Source organism: Capricornis sumatraensis, chromosome X, assembly GCF_032405125.1.
Source record: "Capricornis sumatraensis isolate serow.1 chromosome X, serow.2, whole genome shotgun sequence".
Classification (NCBI taxonomy): Eukaryota; Metazoa; Chordata; class Mammalia; order Artiodactyla; family Bovidae; genus Capricornis; species Capricornis sumatraensis.
Genome location: NC_091092.1, coordinates 69,514,278 through 69,527,389, shown reverse-complemented (window position 1 = coordinate 69,527,389; position 13,112 = coordinate 69,514,278). Strand labels below are relative to the sequence as shown.

At 36.2% G+C, this 13,112-nt stretch overlaps 1 pseudogene; it reads left to right on the top strand.

Moving 5' to 3' along the window:
- The first annotated feature begins 10,174 nt into the window (after positions 1 to 10,174).
- Positions 10,175 to 12,193, top strand: LOC138070976 (sec1 family domain-containing protein 1 pseudogene; annotated as a pseudogene).
- The last annotated feature ends 919 nt before the right edge of the window (positions 12,194 to 13,112 follow it).

The window sequence follows — 13,112 nt, the reverse complement described above, 5'->3', positions numbered from 1 at the left end:
CTCTTTGGAAGAAAAGGTATGACCAACCTAGATAGCAAATTCAAAAGCAGAGACATTACTTTGCCGACTAAGGTCCGTCTAGTCAAAGCTACAGTTTTTCCTGTGGTCATGTATGGATATGAGAGTTGGACTGTGAAGAAGGCTGAGTGCTGAAGAATGGATGTTTTTGAACTGTGGTGTTGGAGAAGATTCTTGAGAGTCCCTTGGACTGCAAGGAGATCCAACCAGTCCATTCTGAAGGAGATCAATCCTGGGATTTCTTTGGAAATAATGATGTTAAAGCTGAAACTCCAGTACTTTGGCCACCTCATGTGAAGAGTTGACTCATTGGAAAAGACTCTGATGCTGAGAGGGATTGGGGGCAGGAGGAGAAGGGGACGACCGAGGATGAGATGGCTGGATGGCATCACGGACTCGATGGACGTGAGTCTGAGTGAACTCCAGGAGATGGTGATGGACAGGGAGGCCTGGAGTGCTGAGATTCATGGGGTCGCAAAGAGTCGGACACGACTGAGCGACTGAACTGAACTGAACTGAAAGATCTCTGCTCAGTAGAAAGTCCACTCATATATCTCTGGGTGTGTCATCACTGGGGAATTTCTTACCATGTCTGCAATAGCCAAATACACTAAATGCTTGACTCATATCTCTTCCCATTCTCCTAGCTGCTTCTTGGTTGTGCTGTCAGGTGCATCTGCTCCTGAGAGCTCTGGTAGACAATGAGCATAGCCAAAAACAGGGTACAGATGGTAAAGAAGTGAGAAATCATAAACTTGAGCTATAGTGCCATCTTCTGGAAAACAAAAGCGAGGTTTCTAATAGTCAACCTAAGAATCAAAGACAGAAAAGCTTATCTCTTGTGTTGTTGGAAGAGGGTGTTTGCTATGACCAGTTTGTTCTCTTGGAAAAATGCTGTTAGTCTCTCAATGAGGGTGGAAAAAGATATTGAAAAAGCTGGCTTATAACTCAACATTATAAAACCCTAAGATTAAGGCATCCAGTCCCGTCACTTTATGGCAAATAGATGGGGAAAAAGTAGAAACATTGACAGATATTAGTTTATTGGGCTCCAAAATCACTGAAGAGGGTCACTGCAGTCACGAAATTAAAAGACACTTGCTTCATGGAATAAAAGCTCTGAAAAAACCTAGACAAAGAGACATCACATTGCCGACAAAGGTCCATATAGTCCAAGCTATGGTTTTTCCAGTAGTCATGTATGGATGTGAGAGTTGGACCATAAAGAAAGGTGAGTGCCCAAGAATTTATTCTTTCAAATTGTGGGGCTGGAGAAGGGTCTGAGAGTCCCTTGGACAGCAAAGAAATCAAAATAGTCAATCCTAAAGGAAATCAACCCTGAGTATTCATTGGAAGGACTGATGCTGAAGCCAAAGCACCAGTACTTTGGACATCTGATGCGAAGAGACAACTCATGGAAAAGACCTTGATGCTGGGAGAGATTGAGGGCAGGATGAGAAGAAGGTGACAGAGGATGGGACAGTCAGATGACATCACTGACTCAATGAACATGAGCTTGAGCAGACTGGGAAGATAGTGAAGGACAGGGAAGCCTGGCATGTTGCAGTCCATGGGGTAGGAAAGAGTCTGAGATGACTTAGTGACCAAACAACAACAAAAGAGGTATCTGACACCTCAAATTCAGAAGCAGAATGCATAACTAGAAGCTATATGCAAAAAAATTAAGAAAATGTGGCATCATAAGATGATAATTATTAATATAATTTCCAGCAACTAAACCCCAAATCATAGACTATTGTGATCTAACTGATAAATAATTGAAAATAGCTGTTGAAAAGAAAGTCAGTGAGCTACAAGAAAATTCTGAAATGGGATTCAATGAAATTAGGAATAAATGTTATTAACAGAGAAATTTCTTAACCAGAGACTGAAATTATATATATATATTGAAATTTTGGAGCTGAAGGATTCAATGAATGAAATGAATGCAATAGAGAGGATCTATAGTAATGAAGATTGGCTGGAAGTACCAATAAATTACTTGGAAGATATGAATGGATAAATAAGTTAGAAATTAGATGAGAAGAGAAAATTAAGAATTTTAAAGAGTAAAGAAAGCCTATGAGAGCTATCTGATTTTATCAGAAAGTCAAATATTTAAATAATAGAAGTCCAGAAGGAGAAGAGAGGGAGAAGGGGACAGAGAGTTTATTTAAAGAAGTAATAGCTGAGAACTTCTCAAACCTTGGGAAAGACTTAGATATACAAGCCCATTAAGTTGACAGGATACCTGATTTTCTCTGTGCCAAAAGACCTTCTCTATGACCATTACAATAAATGCCAAAATCAACAAAGAAAGAATCATAAAAGTAGCCAGGGATGAAAAGAAAGTGACCCACAAAGAAACTCCCATTAGGCTAAGAGTGGTTTTCTCAGGAAAACAAAAAACAAAACAAAACAAACAAACAAAAAAAACTCTACAGGCCAGGACAGAGTGACGTAACAAATTTAAAGTGTTGAAAAGTAAAAATTGCCATCCAAGAGCATCTTAATTCTTAAGTTAACCTTCAGATATGAAAAACAAGAGTTTCCTAGGTAAACAAAAGATGAGAAAGTTCACCCTCACTAGACGTGTCTTGCAAGAAATGCTGAAAGGATTTCTTCAAGCTGAAACGAAAGTACACTGATCAATGACATAATAACATACAAAAGTATACACACACCGGTGAAGGTGAAAAATAGATTTAGAAAGCAGTAACTAGACATTATTAATAGTTGATGTGTTTATCACTTAATTATATTATAAAACGTAACACTAGTAAAAATAAGTGTAGCTACTACTAGTTGTTAACAAATACACAACATATAAAGAGACAAATTACAGCATCAATAATATGAAAGATGGAGCAAAATGGCAGAGATTTTTAAAGTATTTGAAGATGACTTGCTACAGGTCTAAAAAGGACTGTTTTATCTATTACGTGTTTTGGATGATTCACAAGGTAACCACAGGAAAAAACCCTAGAGTATACCCACAAATAAAAGAGGAAAGGAGAAACAGAGTTTACTACTAAAAAAATTAACCAATTTATGAAAGAAGACAGAGACAAAGGGAGAAGGAAACAAAACAACCAGAAAGAAATTAATAAGATGGCATTACTATACACTTTCATACCAATATTACAATAAGTTTAAAAGGATTGAATTCACCAACGAAAAGCCACAAAGTGGCAGAATTCATGGAAAAAAAACTACTCTATGCTGCCTATGAAACACCCATATCAATTTCAGAATAGACTTTGAAAAAAGGAAGTGATGGAAAATGATATTCCATACAAGTGAAAACAAAGAGAAAACATGGTAGGTATCCTTATATCAAAGAGAATAGACTTTAAGCCAAAACAGTAATGAGATAAGGAAGGTAACTATATAGTGATAAAAGATGAACCTATCAAGGAGATATAAATCATAAATATATACCCACCCATCATTAGAGCAACTAAACTTATTAAGCAAATACTAAGAGATCTGCAGGGAGAAATAGAGAATACTAGAATACTAGCAGAAATTTTCAATTCCCAACTTTCAACAATGAAAAGATTATTCAGGCAGAAAATCAACAAGAAAATGATGGACTTGAAAAATAGAGCAGACCAAATGGACCTAACAGTCTTTCCATTCAACAGAAGCAGAATACATATTCTTTTCAAGTACACACAGAACATTCCTGAGGATATATCATATGATGCAGCACAAAACAAGTCAGCAAATTTAAGAAAATTGAAACCATATCAAATATCTTTTCAGACCACAATGTATAAAACTAGAAATCAACAAGAAGAGGAAGGTTAGAAAATCTACAAATATGTGGAAACTAAGCAACACACTTCTGAATATGAATGGGTCACAAAATAAATCAAAAGGGAAATAAAAAAATATCTTGAAACAAATTAAAAAAGAAGCCAACCTATGAAAAACTTGTGGGACACTGTTAAGACATACAAATGGCCATCAGATACATCAAAGGTGCTCAAAATCACTAATCATCAGGAAAGTGCAATTAAACCGTAATGATATATCATCTCATACATGTTAGAATTACCATTATATAAAAGACAAGACATCATATATTGGTGAAGGGAACTTTTGTGCACTGTTGGAGGCACTGTATGTGGGTACTGCCACTATGGAAAACAGTGTGATGATTCCTCAAAAAATTAATAACACAATTCCTGTATAATCTAGCAATTCCAATTCTGGGTAAATAGCTAGGTGAAGTGAAGTCACTCAGTCGTGTCCGACTCTTTGCGACCCCGTGGACTGTATGTAGCCTACTAGGCTCCTCCATCTGCAGGATTTTCGAGCTAGGTGAAATGAAATAATTATCTCAAAGTGGTACTTGTATCGCTAGGTTCATAGCAGTGTTATTCACAATAGTCAATGTATAGAAACAACCTAGTGTGTCTGTCAGTGGTTGAATAGGTATATACAATGGAATATTATTCAAACTTAAAAGGAGGGCAATCCTGTAATTTGCAATGACTTGGATGAATCTGAGCACATTATGCTAAGTGAAATAAGCCAGACAGTGAAAAACAAATACTGCATGATATCACCTATATGTGGAATCTAAAATTAAAAAGTTGAATTTATAGATACAAAGAGTGGAAAAGTGGTTGCTAGGATCTAAGGAGTGGGAGAAATAGAGATAAGTTGGTAAATGGAATTAAATTTTCATTTATAAAATGAATGAGGTATGAGGACCTAACGTCTAATCTGATGACTATAACCCTTATGGCAGAAAGTGAAGGTGAACTAAAAAGCCTCTTGATGAAAGTGAAAGAGGAGAGCGAAAAAGTTGGCTTAAAGCTCAACATTCAGAAAACGACAATCATGGCATCTGGTCCCATCACTTCATGGGAAATAGATGGGGAAACAGTGTCAGACTTTTTTTTTTTTTTTTTTGGGGGGGGGGCGGGCTCCAAAATCACTGCAGATGGTGACTGCAGCCATGAAATTAAAGATGCTTACTCTTTGGAAGAAAAGTTATGACCAACCTAGATAGCATATTGAAAAGCAGAGACATTACTTTGCCAACAAAGGTCTATCTAGTCAAGGCTATTGTTTTTCCTGTGGTCATGTATGGATGTGAGAGTTGGACTGTGAAGAAAGCTGAGCACTGAAGAATTGATGCTTTTGAACTGTGGTGTTGGAGAAAACTCCTGAGAGTCCCTTGCACTGCAAGGAGATCCAACCAGTCCATTCTAAAGGAGATCAGCCCTGGGAGTTCTTTGGAATTAATGATGCTGAAGCTGAAATTCCAGTACTTTGGCCACCTCACACAAAGAGTTGATTCACTGGAAAAGATTCTGGTGCAGGGAGGGATTGGGGGAAGGAGGAAAAAGGGACGACCGAGGATGAGATGGCTGGATGGCATCACGGACTCGATGGACGTGAGTCTGAGTGAACTCTGGGAGTTGGCAATGGACAGGGAGGCCTAGCATGCTGCGATTCATGGGGTCGTGAAAAGTCGGACACGACTGAGTGACTGAACTGAACTGATAACTGTAACACTATATTGTATAGTTGAAATGTGCTAAGAGAGTGGAACCTAAATGTCACAGAAATTTAAACATATAAGTTAATAAGTGTGTTAATTAGCTTGATAGGAAGAATCCTTTCACCATGTATATCAAACTATCATTCTGCATGCTTTAAATATCTTGAAATTTGATTTAGTTTCAGTAAAGATGGGGAAAAATAAAGAATTTTGAAAAATACAAAAGGAACACATACTTTTGGTGAAGAATATTCTTTAATTTTTCCTCCATCTTTACTGAAACTAAATCAAATTTCAAGATATTTAAAGCATGCAGAATGATGGTTTGATATACATACACATGGTGAAAGGATGAGGTGGATGAAACTGGAGCCAATTATACAGAGTGAAGTAAGCCAGAAAGAAAAACACCAGTACAGTATACTAACACATATAAAGATGGTAATGAGAACACTGTATGTGAGACAGCAAAAGAGATACATGTATAGAACAGACTTTTGGACTCTGTGGGAGAGGGAGAGGGTGGGATGATTTGGGAGAATGACATTGAAACATGCATACAATCATGTAAGAAACGAATCGTCAGTCTAGGTTCGATACAGGATACAGGATGCTTGAGGCTGGTGCACTGGGATGACCCAGAGAGATGATATGCGGAGGGTGGTGGGAGGGGGGTTCATGTTTGGGAACTCATGTACACCCGTGGTGGATTCATGTCAATGTATGGCAAAACCAATACAGTATTGTAAAGTAAAATAATAATAAGAATAATAATAATAAATAAAAATGAATATAAATTAGTACAGCTATTATGGAAAACAATATGGAGGGTCCTCAAAAAATAAAATAAATAAAACTACCATGTGACACAGGATCTCCAATTCTTGGTATATATCCAAAGGAAATAAAATCTGTATCTTTAAGAGATATCTGCATTCTTTTGTTGATTACAGCATTATTCACAGTAGCCAACTTATGGAATCAACCTAAGTCTCCATGGACAAATGAATGCATAAAGAAAATGTGATATCTATATGGATCATATTGTGTCCTAGTATATAAGTTTCTCCTAACTATCAATATATATACATACACACACACACACACACACATATATATATAGAGAGAAATGTTATCCAGTCTTTAAAATAAGGAAATTCTGCTATTGCAACAACCTGAATGAACCTGGAAGACATTATCATAAGTGAAACAAGGCACACTCAGAAAGAAATTTTGGCATAATCTTATTTATGTACAGAATCTAAAAAAATCAAGCTTAGAAAACCAGGAAATAAAATGGTGGTTACCAGGTACTGAAGGGTTGGGAAATGGGGGAATATTATTCTCAAAGTGCATTCAGTTATGCCAATTGAGTAAGTTCTAGAGATCTAAAGTACAGCATCTAAAGTACAGCATCTAAAGTACAGGATAGGTAACTATAGTTAATACACTGTATTGTATGCTTGAAATTTGCTTACTAAATAGATCTTATGTGTTCTTCCCACACACACAAGGAAGTTTGTGAGATGATGGATATATTGATTAGCTTGATTGTGATAATCAATCACTATGTATACATATATAAAACTATCACATTGTACATCTTAAATATATACAATTTTAATTTGTTAGTTATACTTCAATAAAGTTGGAAAAATTTTAAAGCACACAGCAAGAAAAGAGAAAAAATAAGAATTAAGTATTTAATTACTTATGTCAATATATTGGGTTGGCCAAAAGTTCATTTGGGTTTTCAGTAGGCTAGTACAGAAATATCTGAATGAATTTTTTGGCCAACCCAATATAAGCATAAAGCTAAAGTTGGAGGAAATGCCAACTACCCATTTTCCGTTTTACCCATCTACTGGTAAGTGTTAGTGTTATCAGCACAGATGTGGAGCTTGTGTCAAAATTGAGGGAGACTCAAACAGAAGACCTCCACATTTATATTGTCCTTGAAGTTGGAGGCAAGGGCAAGGATGAAAGCATAAGGATAGGAGTAGGGTGAATCAGAGTGGATAAAAGTAACTTCAAGGTTTCCTTGATAAGGAGGTCTCAGCAGAAGGTCTGAACAGAATGTGATCTCATGAGCTCAGATAAAAGTGATAGGAATGAGATTGCCCATGGTAGGCATGTAAATCTGTGAAAGAGCATGACAAGTCAGAGGGCCTGAAACCTTGGCTGCAATACTCCTCAGACAGTGCAAAATACTGTCTCTGCACCAATTCTGGCATAAAGAAAGCAATTTTTCTCATGAAACTTTTCAGGAAAAGCCTTTTTAAAGGGAATTATAATTCCCTGTAGTTAAGCCTGAAAATGGCAAGTAATTTTTATTTGTAATATTTATGTTCATTTTATTTTATTGTGGAAAACACAAGAGCTACCTTTTAACAAATTTTAAATGTACATTATTGATTTTTAAATTTTTTATTGAAATATAGTTGATTTAAAATGTGTTACTTTCAGGTGTACAACAAAGTGAATCAGTTATACATACATATTTACTTTTAAAAGTATTATTTTCCTTTATAGACCATTACTCAGAGTTCCCTGTGCTATACGGCAGGTCCTTATTAGTTCTCTATTCTATATATGGTACTGTGTATATGTCAATCCCCATCTCCCAATTTATCCCTCCCCTGCTTATGCCTTGGTAACCATAAGTATGTTTTCCACATCTGGGATTCTATTTCTATTTTGTAAATAAGTTCATTTGTACCTTTTTAAAGATTTCATATATAAGTGCAATATTTGTCTTTTTCTGTCTGACTTACTTCACTCAGTATGACAATCTCTAGGTCCATCCACGTTGTTGCAAATAGTATTATTTCATTCTTTTTTATGACCAAGTGATATTATATTGTATATATGTGCCATATCTTCTTTATATGTTCCTCTGTTGATGGATATTTAGGTTGCTTCCGTATCTTGGCTATCGTAAATAGTACTGCAATGAACACTATGGGGTGCATGTATCTTTTGGAATCATGGATTTCTTCCTGTATATGGCCAGGACTGGGATTGCTGGGTCATATCAGAGTTTTGGTTTTAGTTTAAGTTACCTCCATACTGTTCTCAATAGTAGCTGTACTAACTTACATTCTCACCAACAGTGAAGGAGTGTTCCCCTTTCTCCACATCCTCTGCAACACTTATTGTTTGTAGACTTTTTGATGATGGCCATTCTGACCATGAGGTGATGGCTCACTGTAGTTTTTGTTTTAATTTCTTTAATAATTAGTTGGATGGCATCACCGACTCTATGAACATGAGTTGGAGCAAGCTCTGGGAGACAGTGAAAGACAGGGAATCATGACATGCTGCCGTCCATGGGGTCACAAACAGAAGGACATGACTGAGCAATGAAAATAATTAGTGATGCTGAGCATTTGTGGATGTGCTTTTGGGCCATCTGTGTGTCTTCTTTGGAGTAATGTTTATTTATATCTTCTGCTTATTTTTTTTATTTTTTTTTAAATATTGAGCTGCCTGAGCTGTCTACATATTTTGGAGATAATTCCCTTGTTGGTTGCTTCATTTGCAAATAATTTCTCCCATTCTAGGGGTTGCCTTTTTGTTTTGTTTATAGGTTTTTTATTTTTATATTTTACTGTAAAAGCCCTGTTAGGTTTAATTAGATTCCATTTGTTTATTTTTATATTATGTATTTTATTAATTTTTATTGTGGCATAGTTGCTTTACAATGTTGTATTTCTGCTGCACAGCAAAGTAAATCACTTATATGTATACACATATCTCCTCTTTTTTAGGTTTAGTCTGCCCATTTAGGTCAACACAGAGCATTGAGTAGAGTTCCCTGTGCTATAGTAGGCTCTCATTAATTATCAATTTTTTAAATAGTAGTGCATAATTTCATTACTCTAGGAAGTGGAACAAAAAGGATCTTGTAGCAATTTATGTCAAAATATGTTATGCCTATACTTTCCTCTAAGATCTTTTATAGTATCTGGCTTTACATTTAGGTCTTTACTTTTTTTTTTTTTTTAGTTTATTCTATTTAAAAATACTTTATTCTATTTTTTAAATTATTTTTTGGTTGGGCTGGGTCTTTGTTGCTGCACATAGGATTTCTCTTGTTGAGGTGAGCAGGAGATACTCTCTAGTTGCAGTGTATGGGCTTCTCATTGTAGTGGCTCTCTTGTGCAGAGCATATATTCTAAGGTGCATGGAATTCAATATTTGCAACATGCTAGCTTAGTTGAATCTTAGCTTAGTAGAATCTTCTTGGATCAGGAGTGGATCCCCATGTTCCTTGCATTGGCAGATGGACTCCTAGCAACTAGCTTCAAGGGAAGTCTGAGTTTATTTGTGTGATGGAGTGTTTCAGTTTCATTTTTTATATGTAGCTGTCAGCTATCTCAGAACCACTTATTGAAGTGATTGTCTTTTCCCCATTGCATATTCTTGCCTCCTTTGTCATAGATTAGGTGACCATAGATGCATAGGTCTATCTCTGGACTATCTATCCTTTTCCATTAATCTATATTTCTGTTTTGTGTGACAACATCACACTCTTTTGAGGACTATACCTTTGCAATATAGTCTGAAGTTTATATAGTCTGATTTCTCCAGCTTCATTTCTCTTCCTCAAGATTTCTCTGAGCCAGGCAGTGGATGGTGGGAGCCAAGATGGCAGCCGCCGCAGCAGCCAGTATCCGAGAAAGACAAACAGTGGCTTTGAAGCGTATGTTGAATTTTAATGTGCCTCATGTTAAAAATAGCACTGGAGAACCAGTTTGGAAGGTGCTCATTTATGACAGATTTGGCCAAGATATCATCTCCCCTTTGCTATCTGTGAAGGAGCTGAGAGACATGGGAATCACTCTGCATCTGCTTTTGCACTCTGATCGAGATCCTATTCCAGATGTTCCCGCGGTGTACTTTGTAATGCCAACTGAAGAAAATATTGACAGAATGTGTCAGGATCTTCGAAATCAACTCTATGAATCATATTATTTAAATTTTATTTCTGCTATTTCAAGAAGTAAACTGGAAGATATTGCAAATGCAGCATTAGCGGCTAGTGTGGTAACACAAGTAGCCAAGGTTTTTGATCAGTATCTCAATTTTATTACTTTGGAAGATGACATGTTTGTATTATGTAATCAAAATAAGGAGCTTATTTCATATCGTGCCATTAACAGACCAGATATCACAGACACGGAAATGGAAACTGTTATGGACACTATTGTGGACAGCCTCTTTTGTTTTTTTGTTACACTGGGTGCTGTCCCTATAATCAGATGTTCAAGAGGAACAGCAGCAGAAATGGTAGCAGTGAAACTGGATAAGAAACTTCGGGAAAATCTGAGAGATGCAAGAAACAGTCTTTTTACAGGTGACACACTTGGAGCTGGCCAATTCAGCTTCCAAAGGCCCTTATTAGTCCTTGTTGACAGAAACATAGATTTGGCGACTCCTTTACACCATACTTGGACATATCAAGCATTGGTGCATGATGTACTGGATTTCCACTTGAACAGAGTTAACTTGGAAGAGTCTTCAGGAATGGAGAATTCTCCTGCTGGTGCTAGACCAAAGAGAAAAAACAAGAAGTCTTATGACTTAACTCCAGTTGATAAATTTTGGCAGAAACATAAAGGAAGTCCATTCCCAGAAGTTGCAGAATCAGTTCAGCAAGAACTAGAGTCTTACAGAGCACAGGAAGATGAGGTTAAACGACTTAAAAGCATTATGGGACTAGAAGGTGAAGATGAAGGAGCCATAAGTATGCTTTCTGACAATACTGCTAAGCTAACATCAGCTGTTAGCTCTTTGCCAGAACTCCTTGAAAAAAAAAGACTTATTGATCTCCATACAAATGTTGCCACTGCTGTTCTAGAACATATAAAGGCAAGAAAACTGGATGTGTATTTTGAATATGAAGAAAAAATAATGAGCAAAACTACTCTGGATAAATCTCTTCTAGATATAATATCAGACCCTGATGCAGGAACTCCAGAAGATAAAATGAGGCTGTTTCTTATCTATTACATAAGTGCACAGCAAGCACCTTCTGAGGCTGATTTGGAGCAGTACAAAAAAGCTTTAACTGACGCAGGATGCAACCTTAATCCCTTACAATATATCAAACAGTGGAAGGCTTTTGCCAAGATGGCTTCAGCTCCCACCAGCTATGGCAACACCACCACTAAGACAATGGGTCTCTTATCACGAGTCATGAATACCGGATCACAATTTGTGATGGAAGGAGTGAAGAACCTGGTATTGAAACAGCAAAATCTACCTGTTACTCGTATTTTAGACAATCTCATGGAGATGAAGTCAAACCCTGAAACTGATGACTATAGGTATTTTGATCCCAAAATGCTACGGGGCAATGACAGCTCAGTTCCAAGAAACAAAAATCCATTCCAAGAGGCAATTGTTTTTGTGGTGGGAGGAGGCAACTACATTGAATATCAAAATCTGGTTGACTACATAAAGGGGAAACAAGGCAAGCATATTTTATATGGCTGCAGCGAACTTTTTAATGCTACACAGTTCATAAAACAGCTGTCACAACTTGGACAAAAATAGCACAGAAGAACCATAACATGAGAATCTATTTAGAACTTGAATAAATGTAAAAAGTCAAGAGTCAGATGTTTCCTTCTCCATATCAATGTCCTAACGGTGAAACTTAGAGGTATTTGTTAATTTTTAAGGAAATTCTATACTTAATATAATGTATACTGATTAAAAAAATAAAGCATTTCAGAAATAAATTAAAAAAAAAAGATTTCTCTGACTATTTGGGGTCTTTTTGTTTCCATATAATTGTAAAATATTTTGTTTTAATTCTGTGAAAATGGCCTAGGTAATCTGATAGAGATTGCACTGGATCAGTAGATTGCTTTGAGTAATATAGTCATTTTGACAATATTCATTCTTCAAATCCAAGATTATGGTATATCTTTCCATCCATTTGTCTTGTCCTTGATTAAATTAATCAGTATCTTATAGTTTTCTAGGTACAGGTCCTTTGCTTCCTTATGTATGTTTATTCCTAGGTTGTTGTTTTCTTTTATTTTTTTTTCCTTTTTAAAAAATTATTTATTTTGATTGAAGGCTAATTACTTCATAATATTGTAGTGGTTTTTGCCATACATTGACATGAATCAGCCATGAGTGTACATATGTTCCCTATCCTGAACCCCTCTCTTACTTTCCTCCCATCCCATCCCTCAGGTTTGTCCCAGTGCACCAGCCCTGAGCTCCCTGTCTTATGCATTGAACCTGGACTAGTGATCTATTTCACATATGGTAATATACATGTTTCAAAGCTATTCTCTCAAATCATCCCACCCTCACCATCTCCCACAGAGTCCAAAAGTCTGTTCTTTACATCTGTGTCTCTTTTGCTCTCTCACATGTAGGGTCATCATTATCATCTTTCTAAATTCCATATATATATATATATATATATATATATATATATATATATATGTTAATATACTGTATTGGTGTTTTTCTTTTTGACTTACTTCACTGTGTATAATAGGTGTTTTATTCTTTTTATTTTAATGGTGAATGAGATTTGTCCTTAATT